We start from the raw sequence: 16,807 nt of genomic DNA, 5'->3' as shown, positions 1-16,807 counted from the left end.
TTCCTCTCCCCATGTTCCTACCCCTCTCCCCGTGTTCCTACCCCTCTCCCCATGTTCCTATCCCTCTCTCCATGTTCCTACCCCTCTCCCCATGTTCCTATTCCTCCCCCCATGTTCCTACGCCTCTCCCCATGTTCATATCCCTCTCCCCATGTTCCTATCCCTCTCCCCATGTTCCTACCCCTCTCCCCATGTTCCTATCCCTCTCCCATGTTCCTACCCCTCCTCCCATGTTCCTACCCCTCCTCCCATGTTCCTACCCCTCTCCCCATGTTCCTATCCCCCATTGTTCCTACCCCTCTCCCCATGTTCCTATCCCTTCCCCCATGTTCCTATCCCTCTCCCCATGTTCCTATCCCTCCCCCCATGTTCCTATCCCCTATTGTTCCTACCCCTCTCCCCATGTTCCTACCCCTCTCCCCATGTTCCTATCCCTCCCCCCATGTTCCTACCCCTCTTCCCATGTTACTCTGCCTCTCCCCATGTTCCTACCCCTCTCCCCAGGTTCCTATCCCTCCCCCATGTTCCTACCCCTCTCCCCATGTTCCTACCCCTCTCCCCATGTTCCTACCTCTCTCCCCATGTTCCTATCCCCCATTGTTCCTACCCCTCTCCCCATGTTCCTACCTCTCTCCCCATGTTCCTACCCCCCATTGTTCCTACCTCTCTCCCCATGTTCCTACCACCCATTGTTCCTACCCCTCCCCCCATGTTCCTACCTCTCTCCCCATGTTCCTACCACCCATTGTTCCTACCCCTCCCCCCATGTTCCTACCCCTCTACCCATGTTCCCACCCCCCATTGTTCCTACCCCTCTCCCCATGTTCCTATCCCTCTCCTTGCCACATAAAGGCCATAACAGCCATGAAAACTACATCTAAAAAACCTCGCTAATCCTTGTTATCCATTCTCAGGTTAACCACGATTGTCTCTGTGTGTTCTTTACTCGTGTAACAACAGAGCAACACCAGGCCACATTTGTGTGCGACCTTTATGAGCTCCAATCAGACAGCAAAGTTCTGCACCAGCATCAGAGATGACGACCTCTTACAAATCAAGTGCCTATAACACAAGCATAGCAGGAAGCTGGAAGATAAGCAGGAAGGAGTTGATGTGTGGGCAGGGGTCCCTTTATATTATCGTAGATGCATGGGGGGGATGTTTACACCGGGACCACAGAGCAGGAAATGGTTTTGATTGGCTAATTTATAGAACAATGGCCAGCATAGACTAGTATGTCAGACTTTAAAAAAAAAAGGAATCACAACTTCTACCCACTTTTCCAGCCTCTCTATACCCAACACACCACTGTTCGCTTGTAAGAATTCAGTTTGGAATAAAAACAAAAGATATGAGGCAGAAATGCCTGTTTGTAGACGAAGAACATTCCCACCCGTGTTCAGTGGATCATGTGCAATACAGTCTTGATGCATTTCACGAAAGGGTCACTTTTCAAGGTTGTAGACCATGCGAGGGAACTTTTTGTCAAGGCCATGAATATTCTCACAGCGATTAACCTTTCCCAGGTCAGACAAGACAACCGCACAGTCGGCAAGCCGCGGCGTCGGCCTGACTTGTTGCTCCTCTCCGCTGATGCTCTGCACGTGTGAAAGCTGCCGTAGATAGAGGAGCTGGAGGAGGGCTATCACCGGGGGGGGGGGGGGGGGGGGAGCGCCTGTGGGTATCGGTTAAAAAACAACAGCGAGCCTGGCTTTATCGCCGGGCTTACATAACCTCTCCCCTTCCACTAGCTAAATAAACACAGATTTCTTTTAAAGCGGGTCGCTGTAATCTTTTGTTTTCCCCATTCAACCGACTCCGTCCTCTTGAGACAAGAGAAGATAATTGGCAATTGTGATAACAAAGACAGAAGCTTCCTCCTGCACCAAAGAAAACACGTCTGCACTTCACATGGCATGCTGATTAATAACAAGGACAATGGCGAGTAAATCGGTAGGCGTAGCCATAATGACGCGGCGGAGACACGCGGGGGGGGAATACGGAGAAGACTTGCTGGGACCTTGCAGAGTTGTTTGACTCACTAAGTCCATTCACGAATGTCCCACAAAGGCGTCTCGTTGCACCAGGGGCGGATCTACAGGGTGGCAACAGGGGTGGCAGCTGCCACCTCTGGGACACAGTCTTGCCACCCCTGTTGCCACCCCATTTATAAATCAGATAATGTGTTTTCAAAGTATATTTTATGTACATGCATGGTGAAGGTCAATGAGACCCGCGCCAAACTCATCTCAAACAGAAGTCGCCGATTTAGAATCCCCCCTCCCCCCTCACAGGGGCGGATCTACAGGGTGCCAAGGGGGGGCAGCTGCCACCTCTGGGACACAGTCTTGCCACCCCTTTGCCACCCCAGGAAAAACTCTCTAGATCCACCACTGCGCTGCACAGATGCTTCGTGGGTAGTCTGGAAGAAGTGGTCCTGCCTCGGTAGAGAGAAGATGAACTAATCAGCACTTGTGCTCGTCTGTATTGTTCTCACCCTCTCGGCGTAGTTGGGAATTCCCAGAGCTTTGAGCCTAATTAGAAAGCGCAGTCGTCGCCGAGCTCCCGAGTCGTCCGCACAGACGCGTAATAATAGACACGGCAGCAGTCCGCGGAAAGGAGACTCACATTTTCCCACACTAAACGCATTTTTCCACACCTTTGTTTTGTTGTTGGTTTTTTTTTTACTTCAAACAAAGTTTTGCTCGAGGTGGAAAAGCCAAACCTGTTCCGATGTCCCACACATTCCAGATCGGATGTTGGGCATTCCTGTCAAGAGTCTCTCAGGGTGCAAATTACATCAATTATCATAATTCCACCACATTCCATTAGAGGACAACGGCTGTGTGAGAGGTCCGAGTGTAAACACAATAACAGGTCCATTTCGCCTCCAGTGCAAGTCAGGCGTCTTGGCTGTGTGCCGGAAGTAGGTCAATCACACGGTATATGTCCATGCATAACCTCTACGTGGCATGGACGAGGACCTGAAGGAAGCCGGGTCTCACGCGGTGAGTCTCCCGACATTATATCAGAGAAAATGATATAGGAGCACATGCGGTCGCCAGGTGTTGAGCAGTCGGCTTCTTGTGCACGCCAGGCCGGCGGGGTTGGCAGGGAAACTATGTCCTGAATACCTCGACGTGTCAGAGATACAGGAAATGTATTTTGACATTCTTTGTGCGAACAATAACCTCGATATTCGGTCACACTTTGGTATGGGGAACGCGGTCACCATTAATTAGGTGCTTATTAGCATGCAAATTAGCAACATGTTGGCTCTTAATTGGTCATTATTACGTACTCATTAATGCCTTATTCTGCATGGCCTTATTATACAACCAGTAAGCCATTAACTATGAGTTTTCCCTCTATAACCTCAGAATTATTGCTTATTAGTAGCACCATCTCAATATGCTTTGCTTAGTATGGACTTTATAAGGTGGTAGTACCACAAAAAGAGTTATTCTCCCTTACTAACACTTAATGAATATGGTCTGTTCTTACATAACAACACACAAAACTACAAGTGTTCATAGTGTTAAATTACTGTAAATTAAGTTGTTGTTACTTAGACTATGTTCCCCATACTAAAGTGACATGTTGATCATTACTAATTCACTACTAATTAAGTTTTTTTATGTTCCCCATACTAAAGTGTTACCCGATATTCTTCTACTAGTCAAAGTATCGCTGCATTGGTCTTACACATGCTGCATGTCATGTATGTGGGAGCGCAGCCTTGTGCTTCTGTGCTACGTGCCATTCATTCTTTGCAGCATTAACCTGTAGATTAGAGGATGCGGCTAGGGCTAATTACGCTGGCTCTCGTGCCTCAGTAAGATCGCCTGACAGGCTCATCCAAAAGTTCCACGCAGAAACAGCTAGGGCATCCGCCGTAACACGTGATGGAAAAACCAAAACCGACGTTCAGTTAAATGGAAATGTTCGAATGCCGCCAGCTAGAAGGTTTGTACAGGTGCATGGTGGGAGAAGCTGGCTCTGCTGCTGGTGCTTAAACTAGCCAGAGACAAAAAAGGGAATATAACAGATAGGAATCACGTCTGTGAATCGAGACTAGAACACACCCATGGTAGTCTTACTGATAAGGCCACTGACGTGCCTTTTTTAGGCTTACATAACCTCTTCCCTCCTACTAGCTAAGTAAACACTGATTTCTTTTAAAGCATAATAATCTCGTCTTTCTCGCTCAACTGACTCCATCCTCTTGGACACAGAAGACAATTGGCGACTGTGATGGCAAAGACGGCGCGGCAGAGGGAATACACGGAGGCCCCGTGGTTGGCGCCGTTGCCTCACAGCGAGAAGGTCCTGGGTTCTGACCTCAGGTCTGTGTGGAGTTTGCATGTTCTCCCCGTGTCTGAGTGGGCTTTCTCCGGGTGCTCCGGTTTCCTCCCACCATCAAAAAGTCATGCACGTTGGGGTTAATACTCCTGCCTGTGCCCCCGAGATGGTCCCCGGGGCGCTACAGCTGACCACTGCTCCTATACAATAGGATGGGTTACATGCAGAGAACACGTTTCCTTCCACCTTTAGTGGCTGAAAGAAAATAATACTTCTACATCACACACACTGGTGCCGAATATCTGGCCCAGCCCGCTCAATGCTTCATCTAAACTCAAAATATGATATATGTCGAAGTTCAAGGTTCTTACATCAAACCTCCTTCTGTATATATCTATCTATATCTACACCTACATCTATACCTACACATGTATACATACATCTATACCTACATATCTATACCTACACAAGTATACCTACATATATACCTATACCTACATCTATACATACACATCTATACCTACATACACACGTTTCCAAAAGACTAACACTGCCCGTCAAATCCTAATTAATAGAGAGTGAGTGGAAACTCTTTCCCACTGCACTGATAGCTGTGTAGGTAGGCAGAGGTTCTCAGGTCCCCTTCCACGTCTGCATAACCCTCTCCTCCACAGAGACCCCCCCCAACCCCCCCAACACACCAAAGAATACAACACCGGACATCCAGCTCTCGCTTTGATTGGTCAGTGGAACAATACATCCAGAGATGAGTCACCCCCAATGATTCAATTCCTCTGTGAATGAAGCATCAGGATGAGCTGCAAGCGTGTGTGTGTGTTTGTATAGGTTGTGTGTGTGTGTGTGTGTAACTGTATGAATGTGTGTTAAGTGCGTGTTTGATATGCACGGATGGCGTACAGATGCATTTCCCTATGAAACGGGAGTTTCCGCTAGAGCGAGCACCTGCAGGGCTCTGCGTCACGCCGCGGGATACCAAATGCACGGCGGCCCGTTTGATCCATTATTTTTTTTCTTTCCTCCACAAAACTTCACTGAAAGAAGGTCTAGATGCACTTTGTCTGGTGTGATGACGCTTTTACAGGATCTTGACAAGATCATCAAATTTGACCTTTTTTTATTTGATAGCAATAGTGGACAGAGAGGGAGAGAGAGAGACAGAGAGAGGAAAGGCAGGGTTAGAGACAGAGGGGGGATGACATGCAGTGAAGGTGGCACGGTGGTCCGGCGGTTAGCACTGTTGCCCCACAGCAAGAAGGTCCTGGGTTCGAACCCTGGGATCGTCCAGCCTTGGGGGTCATCCCAGGCCGTCCTCTGTGTGGAGTTTGCATGTTCTCCCCGGGTCTGTTTGGGTTTTCTCCGGGTGCTCCGGTTTCCCCCACCATCAAACAAGACATGCGTGTTAGGGTTAATACCCCTGTCTGTGCCCTGACCGAGGCAAGGCAAGACCAACTGGACTTGGCCCCCGGGTGCTGCACGGCGGCTGCCCACGGCTCCTAGCTACACCGCTAGGATGGGTTAAATGCGGAGAGGAATTTCCCTACGGCATCATTATAGCGTATCAAAATCAAAAATAAAAACAAGGGCCCGGGCCAGATTCGAACCCAGGCCTCTGCGGTAAGGACTCAGCCTTATGTGGTGCATGCGCTACCGGAGGAGCCACCGGGGTGCTAAATTTGATCATTAAATGTGGTTGAAAGGGTAAGGGGAAAGTGGGCCCGCGGGGGTGTCGAAATGGACTAAAATACGCCGTACCTTAATCCGCTGCGAACGCGGACAGACGCACAGCGCAGCACCGGGCCTGCAGCGGGGGGAGCTTGACAGCCAGGACAGCCAGTGTAACCAGGGACCGCAGTCTGAGGAATTCAGATGTCCCTCAGCTGCCAGAGACTGAATTAGAGGAACCGGAGAACCACATCCTAACTGCAGGTCTGTACATGTCTGCAGGCTGGGCGTTGTCACCGGCTGCCATTTGCAGCGCTGCGCGGTGTCATTTTGACACGCTCTCTCCCGATGACGTGTGTGCGTCAGTGTTCGTCACCTCTCACACATCCTGCCCCCAGAAATACAACTTCCCGGTTCCGGGTCTGTTTACTCTCCGGTACCTTAACACCAGTGGCCCTTCTGTCACTAACCGGGGCTATCTGCTGCACGGACCGTCAACTGCACACCAGCAACGTGCGTCAAGAAACCAGCCTGTAGCTTCTGGACCCTGGCAGGCGTGCTGCACACCAACACACATTCTGACCCTCATGTAGACACCTGGGCGACCAGGACCGCAATAAAGCTCCTCGTAGCGTTAAACAGACTACACACCCGCTCATGTTTCAGACAAAAGTGCAACACTTGTTATTACTTCATGTAAAGACAGTTTCAGGAACCAGGAACATTTATTTGCCGTTTGTACTTCATGCACCTGCGCACATGAAATGAGACGAAACGTCGCTTCCCCAGACCACAGCAGTGCAACACAAAGACAGAAAACACATCCAAACTACAAGAACACACATATCCAACATATCATAAACAAGAGAGCGAACTCAAGGATGGCTGTCGGAACTGCCGGTCAGCATGGGCTAGCGGTTAGCTTAGCCTGCCCCGCTTCCGCATCCTGTCAGACCACCCTCAGCGGTTTCTCCTCCGGCGCAGCTCCAGGCAGGGCCGTGGTCCCCGGGCCCACAGGATGCAGCATACCCGGCTCGCCCAGCTGATCCAGCGCCAGCTCTCCCCAGCCAGACACCTTCGACACACCTCCCCACACTCCACACCGCGACACTAGAAACACCGTCAACGCCAGGCGAGGCCGCCGCCAGACCGCCCCCGGTGTTATCAGAACTGCCGGTCTGCATGGGCTAGCAGTTAGCTTAGCCTGCCCCGCTTCCGCGTGCTGTCAGACCACCCTCAGCGGTTTCTCCTCTTTGCAGCTCCAGGCAGGGCCGTGGTCCCTGGGCCCACAGGACGCGGCACCCCAAGTTCTCCCAGCCGACCCAGCGCCAGCTCTCCCAGCCATCAAACGAAAACACAAACTTAGACGCAGACGTGGACAAAGACCCTTCACGGACGGGACTGGGTGAGGCCGCCGAAAGCGTAAGTGCGCGCCACCATCATCCCACACCGGGACTTGGGCGAGGCTGAATTCGCACAGCCATCGTCCCTAGGCAGGGTTGTGTGGGGCTCATTTAATGAACCGGTTTTAGCATAACAAGAAGCGTGTACTTTAACATTGTTGTCAGAATAATACCCGTTAATGCCCACTGTTTCTGTATATTCATGTCTTTGTGTTTTTCTATGCTGCTAATGCCATACTCCACCACCTCCCCCCACACACATGCACACACACCTCCACGACATCCAGCTGCAACAAGGGCCGCAGTGGAAATAACTCCTGTGACTTTCTTGTGTTATCCTCGCTGTTCTTTTGTGTGTATACGTTGAATAACGAATTGCGCATCCGTCCTGATGAGTCAGCAGCCTGTGCTGGAGCGAGATGCTCATCGTCCTTCCTAACTCTCAGAGTGGGGGGCCGCCGTCGGGGTGCACAGGCTCTGAGTAGGCCTGTTTTCAGACAGACACCGCTACAGTCTCACTTACTAAGAGTGTCTATTTGCAGACAGAGCGCGTCTAAAACAAGCGCCGTGCTTCATAGCGGCTGCTGTGTTCCCAGTTATAAAAGGAAGCTAATGTGGGGCAGGATACAGGAGGTCAGTCGGATAAAACTGGACTTTTTGCCGTGGTCATTTTAGTCCTGACATTTCTGTCACCGTAGTGCGGCGGTGAATCAGACTACTGGTGCTCGGGCTGTCTTCCCACATGGCTGTATTTGTCTTGTACACAGCAGAACACGCTGATGGGCTGGATTACCATCGGAAACCAGAAGGTTTCTGATGGTAATCCAGCCCATCAGCGTGAATGCGGAGTATTTCGGACACGGACCTACGTCACCTTCAGCACAGGAGGAGCAAAATATCCCCGTCTCTATTACACGAGTTGTTGTTTTTACGTCTTAAAAGTGGATTAAAGCAACCGAATGAGGTCCATGAGACAGTGGACAACAGGGACACCGCGTGTGAGACACCTCACCTGATACAGCCGACTTGTCTCAGCTGTTTCTGGGCGGGCTTGGCCTTCTCTCTTCTTCACTGAAAGACTTAGACACCGCTTACGGGTTAGGGACGGTACGCGTCACCGTTCTCTCAGCAGAACCTACCGGAACCTTTACTAAAACCGCATTTGCTGTCTCTACGCCGGCCAGCTCCACACAGCACCAGCCGTGATGGCTTTCCCAGTTAAGTCACTAGTGGGAGAACCCAACTCACATGTAAAGACGACCGACAGACAGGTTTATGCCATGCTGGACACATGCCGTCTGTCCATAACGTCAGCATCATGCCCACCGACACTACGCAGCACCACCGCTGGACATGTGGTGCAGGAATGTGTGACATCAGGGACTGCACAGATGCAAAGCTGCCCTCTGCCTTAGATTAACGGGCACTTTGTACAGGGAAAATATTCAACACAACACTAAATGTGAGGCTGCTGGCTGGTGCCATAAATGGGCCTTGTCTATTTTTGCTCGAGGACACCTCTCCACGCAACGTTCTGGTAATCCTACCCAGGCTCCATTCAGCCATTAAGTAACTGCAGGGACTGAAAGTAAATAGATATTCACTACGGCTTATGATGACGAGCGTGACGTGGATTGTTACCCAAGATCTCGCTGTCATAAAGCACACCTGAAATGGACCTTACAGAGTGATACTGTGTAAAGGAAAGGGAGAAAGGAATGTGAGATATCTAACTCCTTTACCCGTCAGTCATCAGCTAGTGATGTCCGTCTCCTATACTGTGGAGGCAGAGACTGGGTTTGGCTTTGGCTTTAGGTGTGCAGAGCTGATATCTGACAGATGTAGGAAGATGGTGGCGCGAATTCCCGTTTGCGGTGGCCTCGCCCAGTGCTGTCCACGCGGTGTCTTTGCCCACGTCTGCGTTTAAGTTTTGCCTTCGTCTGACGGCTGGGAGAGCTTGCTCTGCGGCATCCTGTGGGCCCAGGGACCACAGCCCTGCTTGGAGTTGTGACCTGGGGGGTAACACTGAGGGCGGTCTGACAGGACGCGGAAGCGGGGCAGGCTAAGCTAACTGCTAGCCGGTGCAGACCGGCAGTTCCGACAGTCATGCTGGCTGGCGTCGTTCGTTCTCTCGGACAGTGGTTTATTTATTTATTTATTTTGTTCAGTTTGGCTATACGTGTTAGTTTAGATATATGTGTTGGCTAGCATGCGTGTTCTTGAAGTGCTTGTGGTTTTTGGATATGTGTTTCTGTTGTGTTTGTGCTGCACTGCTGTGGGCTGGGGGAAACGATGCGCCGTTTCATTTCACGCACTCAAGTCCATGAAATGAAACGGCAACGTGTGCCTGATTCCTGACAGGAGTGGCCTGCCAGGTGACACTTACAGTAAATGTCTCCGTTTGTCTTCCTGTAATGATTAATGCGTCTACCTGGTTACAGGGTGTGACAACATAACTCCGGCCTGAGTCGGACCCCACACACAACAAATGTGCCTCAGCCCAGACATTCTTTCATGCATCTCATCTCTCCTTCCTCCGCTCCCCTTCCAAACCCAAACTGAAGGTCCCCACATGTGGAGCGCTAAACATCTCTGCATTCCTAGCATTTCGGATCACCGCTAAACTCTTACAAAAATACACCCAGTCAGACTGCACCGGCGTTGGATTACCATCGGATTGACCGCCGTTTGATAAATGCCACATGCAGCCTGGGAAACACCCCTGCAGCACTTGTGTCTGCAGATGCAACCGCTCCTGACAAATTCAGCAGTTAAACTCTACGGAGGCGGCCATGGAACGGGCTACCGGGTCCCACGTTCAAACCCCGTCTAGTCAACTGAATCTGTCGGCTGGACGGAGACCTGTTATCCAACCCTCTTCACCAAAGCCGCTAAGCTCCGAGAACTGCAGATTTGTCGCAGCTACTAACACCAGGCCGGTGAAATGCATGCACTGAAACACCGCAGGCAGCACAAAAGCAGCACTTCTTGAAGGTATACGTATGCACGTGGCATGCTCCGTGGCAGCTCTGCAGAACGGTATTTGCCCTTTTCACAATTCTACGACAGCGAAATAACTGCCATGTACGGCCGAGATCCAGCCTGCCAGTGAGGCTGCAGCATTGCACATCTTATTATTTTGGAATACTCTCTGTTGGCTGGTGATACGGTGGTGCCCTGGGATTTCAGCTAGGGCATTTTAGTACGGGGTGAGGAGCTTTTATTTCCTGCCGTGATACAGCAGCAGCAGAACTAATATAAGAAGAAGCTATGGCTCAAATGATAGCGAACCACACCAGATGACTGTGAGTTTGTGTGTGTGTGTATTGGTGCATATACTCTTGTTGTTTAGACCGATGGAATATGAAAATAAGCCTTCATGGACACATACAGGCAACACACACATACACACACATAGCTCTACCACCTGTGCATGAAACTAAATGCAAGCAGGAGTCTTATCTTTGACCTTTAGTGGCTGAAAGAAAATAATACTTCTACATCATACACACTGGTGCCGAATATCTGGCCCAGCCCGCTCAATGCTTCATCTAAACTCAAAATATGATATATGTCAAAGTTCAAGGTTCTTTCATCAAACCCTCCTTCTGTATATATCCATCTATATCTACACTACATCTATACCTACACATGTATACCTACATTTATACCTATACCTAAATCTCTACACACATTGATACCTACACATCTATACCTATACATGTATAAACTACATCAATACCTTACACGTATACCTACATATCTATACCTACACATGTATACCCTACATCTATACCTATACCTACATACATACACATCTATACCTACATACACACTATACCCACACATGTATACTTACATCTATGCCTATACCTACATATATACACACATCTATACCCACACATGTATACCTACATCTATACCTATACCTACATCTATACATGCACATCTATACCTACATACACATCTATACTCACACATGTATACTTACATCTACATCTATACCTACACATTTATAACTACATCTATACCTACACCATATACCTACATCTATACCTATACCTACATCTATACATACATCTATACCTACACATGTATAACTACATCTATACCTTACACATATATCTACACATCTTATACCTATACCTACATCTATACCTACACATGTATACCTACATCTATACCTATACCTACATCTATACTATACCTACATCCATACCTACACATGTATACATACATATCTATATCTACATCTATACGTACATCTATATCTATACATACACATCTATACATACAAATCCATACCTACATCTACACCTACACATCCACACCTACACATCTATACCTACATCTATCTATCTATCTATCTATCTATCTATCTATCTATCTATCTATCTATCTATCTGTAAATATATATCTGCGTGCGTGCGTGTGTGTGTGTGCGTGTGTGTGTGTGTTGAGGGATTCAGGGGAGGGGTGTGTGTTTGTAATCGATCTGTTGATTTCACCCGCAGTACAAACAGTCAGACGGCCTCCTGTGGCTACAAACAAGATGGCGCAGCTATTGATTCGAGTTCTGCCCCTCGTACAGACAGACAACAAAAACTATGACAATATGTCTGGTTAGCATGGAAAGCTGCTTGATCACACCTGGGGTGACTGAAAAGACAGCAGCCGGTGTTCAAGTTTACCTGCAGAAAAAAAGAAGAAGAAGAGGATTCACTGTTTCTACAAATAGCGGGCTGTCATTGGTGAATGCTACAGTGGCTTTAATTGTCTCTGGTGTCCTGATTGGACAGGCTGCAGCTGGGTCGATAGACAGGAAATGAGGGGCGGGGGCGGGGGTGGAGGTGAGGGGCGCAGGGTGCCAATCATCGTCGAACAGCTGCCCTCCTCCGAGCATGGCCTATAAAAACAGCCTCAAACAGTGTATGAGAGAGAGAGGGAGAGAAGAGACGGCGACACACACACACACACACACACACACACACACACACACACACACACACACACACACACACACACACACACACACACTATGATACATCATTGGGTCATTGTTCTATTTCTGTCTCCGGTAAGGCAGGACAACTGAGCACCCATCGCCATGCAATTATTTGGCTTTGGGAATCCATGCTGCAGAGGACTGAACCTCACAGCCGCGTGTGAGCGGTGGGAGGGTGTCCCAGGTGTCCCTTTTTGTCCCCCTCCCTTTTCCTTCATCGCTCTAATTTCCTGAAGGTGCCAGTCAGAATATCAACAGAGCTACACCAGCTGACAAACTGTTGCTGTTGAGAGGGAGCGAGAGAGAGAGAGAGAGAGAGAGAGAGAGAGAGAGAGAGAGAGAGAGAGAGAGAGAGAGAGAGAGAGAGAGAGAGAAGAGAGAGAGAGAGAGAGAGAGAGAGAGAGAGAGAGAGAGAGAGAGGAGAGAGAGAGAGCGAGAGAGAGAGAGCTCTTGACCTTTAACCAAGTCTTTAAACGGTCCAATTTTCCATTCACATTAGACTAACAGTATTAACACAGATACTCATATACATAGTGAAACACACCAATCCACATACCCAGCCTACTAATACTACTACTACTACTACTAATTTCGGCTGCTCGCGTTAGGGGTCACCACAGCGGATTCATCCGTTTCATCTCTTCCTGTCCTCTGCGTCTTCCTCTGTCACACCAGCCACCTGCATGTCCTCGTCTCACACCCACGAACCTCCTCATACACAGTAAAAACAAAAAATACAGACCTTCCCTTTTTCTGAAATTAGGAAGAAGTAATTGGTTTTCCACAGCGCACAGAATGTTGCCATGTCCCCAAACAGAAACAAATTCTTCCAAGTTTGATATCATTTTGAATACATGAACTCACATTTTCAGCCAAGCAAGCCACTAGACCCCTGAACACGAGTGTAGCATCTATGGACCCTGTGCCTTTCATTTTCTTTCTTCTACTCAGCCAAATGCTCATTTTGCCTGACCTATCAGAAAATAACCAAGTGACTCGTCTGCACTGTGCTGCCGTGTACCTCGGACCAAAGACAAACAAGCTGTCTTCGAAAACCTCTCCTAAACCTCTGAGCTACCGCTGCAGTACAGAGAAAAGAGGGCTCAATGTGGGACAGCTGAGCCATAAGTGCTGTAGAGTTTCTTCATCATTACAGGAGAACAGTGACTCCCTGCTCTAGGATCTATATATGCCACAGGTCTGTTCACAGCCACAGCTCCATGTACCACCCTCAACTGTAGATTTGCAGTGCGCTTTTCTATGGGGGGTTTGTACAGGGAACTCCAGGTGCCTTTGGGAGATGAACTCGGTGTCGACACTCAACCTACTTGACTCCTGTACACCGGCTAGTGATGTTCTGTTGAGAACCTTTACAGTGACCGCATACAAGGCGTTCTTAGATGTTCTTGAGAAGTCCTGTAGTTCTGGTGTTTTAAAAGACAGAATGGCCCTGTGCACTTCTTCCTGCTCCTCCACTGCAGCATGGATAGACAAAGATGGAAAAACAGGCCACATAACTGGCTGATCCACTCCACACCTTGCTCCAAGTGCCTCTCTGAAGAACCAGGAAGTGCACTGATCATTTCCTCAACAGCCTCTCTGTAAGACAAAGAGATTTAAAACCAGTCTCTTGGCTCAAAATGTCAGCCGTTTTCCACTGTCCTCCTGATCTGAGACGTTCTGTCTTAGTCAGTCCAGCTCTTGTGAGGGATCTCCGTACACTGATGGAGCTGAGCATCCTGCAGTGTATCAGCGGGTTACAGAACAGGGGTTCCTTCCCTACCACTGCCAAAGATCTGGTAGTAGTCTCTTGGTGTTTAAGACACATTGCCCCAAGCTCGGAAACAGCCTGACAGAAAGGGGTTGTAGTGAACTCCATGCCAGCTAGTTCCAGAAGGAACAAGTGCTTGTCACAATTCAGGTTCATAATCCAACGAAGCAACACAGACACTCTGTCACTCCAAAGCTGTTTGTGATATAATAGTTGATGCATAATTTGGAGGCAAAAAGCTGCGATACAACTGCGGTGGTCAAACAGGCCCTGGCCTCCTTCTAACTCTAGTAGGAACAATGCAGTAGATTTGGTCCAGTGAAAGCCTCCCCAGAAGAAGTTCTCCGGCCTCTTCTGTACTTCTCTTATGAGCATGTCTGGAGGTTTTACAATTGTAAACCGCTGCCAGAATATTGAGGCAATCAAGTTATTAACAATCAAGACTCTCCCCCTTACAGGGACAACTGAGGCTGGATCCAATTCCATCTAGACAATCGGGCACTGATCTGTTCAGCTAAATCCTCCCAGTAATTTGTACAGAAAGTAGTCACTGCCCAGAAAGACATCTAAGTATTTCATTCCTTCTATGTTCCACTGCAGTCCAACTGGTAATGTTGGCTTCTCTTTATTGTTCCACTCCCCAAGTAATAAAACCCCAGACTTTGACCAATTGACTTTTGCGGAAGAAGCTAGTTCATATAAGGCCAATTTCAGCTTGAGATATGTAACATCATCTTGACTCCTTTATGAAAACTGTGACATTGTCAGTGTATGCTGATAAACTAACTGAATTAGTGACGGTCTCTGGACAGGTTAGCCCTGAGAGACCCTGCCTGAGCTGCATTAAAAGAGGCTTGATGGTCAGGGAATACAGCATTCGAGATAAGGGACAACCCTGTCTTATACCTCTCTCAATAGACACAGGCCGGCTAAGTCCATCTTTAACAGAACACTGGCTCCAGAATACAACAACTTGATCCATGAAATTTTTTTTCCCCCAAAACCAAACCTTCCAAGTGTTTGAACAAATAATGATCAACCCAATCAAAAGCCTTCTCTTGATCTATAGAAAGAGGCCAGTGTCCAGCTCCTGGAGCTTAGATATATATCAATACGTAATGTCCCGAATCAAAAACAGACTATCCTTGATTGTACGGTCAGGAACACAGTACGTCTGGCTATAATGTACAACAGTATCCACACACTGAGTCTATTTGAAAGAAATTTTGCAATTATTTTATAGTCTGTACGTAACAATGAAACTGGTCTCCAGTTTTTCAGTAAACCAAGCTCTCCCTTTTTTGGTAACAATGTTAGGACAGCGCTTACTACAAGTCAAAGCTTAAGTCTCAGAATCCAAACAGACTTTAAATACTTCATGTAAGTATTGTCCAATTGGAGTCCAGAACATCTTGTAAAACTCTGAAGGAAGTCCATCAACTCCAGAGGCTTTGCCACAGCTGAGCTGCTGAACTGCTGCAGACATCTCATCAAAGGAGACGGAGGACTCCAGAGAGGCTACCTGTGTTTCACCCAGCTGAGGTAGTCTCTCCAGTATCCTCCTCCACACATTCAGAGTCTTAGCCCCACTCAGCATAGCTACCATACCTGGCTTATCTCCATCCCATCCTCCATTTATATTTAAACCTCCTACCCCGCAAACTTCCCATAAAAAAGAAAAAGGAAAAGAAGACACTGAAACCTTTCCATGAGGAAAAGTCCCTTTTGTGCATCACCCATTTTTCATTTTGTGCATGTAAAGGAACCTTTCCTCGCTTTTCTTTCCTAAGTTTAGTCAGAATCTCCTTTTAGACAAAACCTCTCTGTTTACGAAGCTCTTCGCATCCAACCGTTTTTCGAATCCTCACAACCGATTTAACAAACCTGTCCACATTAGAGGAGAAATCTGTAATTTTCACACACTGTCTGCCATAATTCTCATCAGGGAAATCATTAATATCCTTTAACGAATATGACTGCTGATCATCCTGTGACACAATTATCAGTAAACCGTGACAGCCTACCATCCTCTAACATTGCCTCATCTTCATTTTTAGCGTTTTCCCACAGCGTGACTCACCTGTTGCAGAGACCTGACTCATCCTCAGCTGGGTGACAGTCTCTCGCTGGCTCTGTCTGTCCTCCTCTCTGCATGCATCCATAACCTGTCCTTCAGTATCACTTAGATTACCAGTGTTTCCATCGTTGCTTGTCCTGCTCGGTTTTTTTCATTTCCTTTCATATCAGGTTGCGGATCACCGGTTGCGGTGTCTCCCGCTACCTGGCCCGTGAGACTAAAAGAGCACTCCCGGGGTCAGTCGTGCGGTGTAGGGGGCACGGGAAGTTCAGATTAAAAAGAGATCTCTGCCTCTCGACTCAATCTTCCTCGCCACAGTAGTTTTGGTTTTAGTGGCAGCCCCCCCTACTTAAAACATCTGCTCGCGCGCCTGTTTGAATGACACTTCTAGATGTTGCGAAGAAACACGAAGGCCTGTCCCCCCCCCCCCCCGCAGGGAGTGAACGCGCCGCAGTCTAGCGTCGTCACAAGCCAGACGAGCTACTCTGAACCCACTAGCGAACTTTCCCAAACGACTCGGTTCTCTTTCAAGGAGCTCGCTGGGGATAAATGGAGATACGCCTGAC

The 16,807-nt window shown here is 48.4% G+C and overlaps 1 protein-coding gene across 2 annotated transcripts in view; it reads right to left on the bottom strand.

The window, feature by feature from the left end:
* spns2 (SPNS lysolipid transporter 2, sphingosine-1-phosphate) overlaps positions 1-16,807 on the bottom strand; it is a 70,674-nt gene that overhangs the window by 52,574 nt on the left and 1,293 nt on the right. The gene's annotated exons all lie outside the window — the stretch shown is intronic.

Source organism: Lampris incognitus, chromosome 8, assembly GCF_029633865.1.
Source record: "Lampris incognitus isolate fLamInc1 chromosome 8, fLamInc1.hap2, whole genome shotgun sequence".
Lineage (NCBI taxonomy): Eukaryota > Metazoa > Chordata > Actinopteri > Lampriformes > Lampridae > Lampris > Lampris incognitus.
The sequence above is the reverse complement of the archived record's forward strand: the minus strand, read 5'-3'. Positions and strand labels throughout refer to the sequence as shown.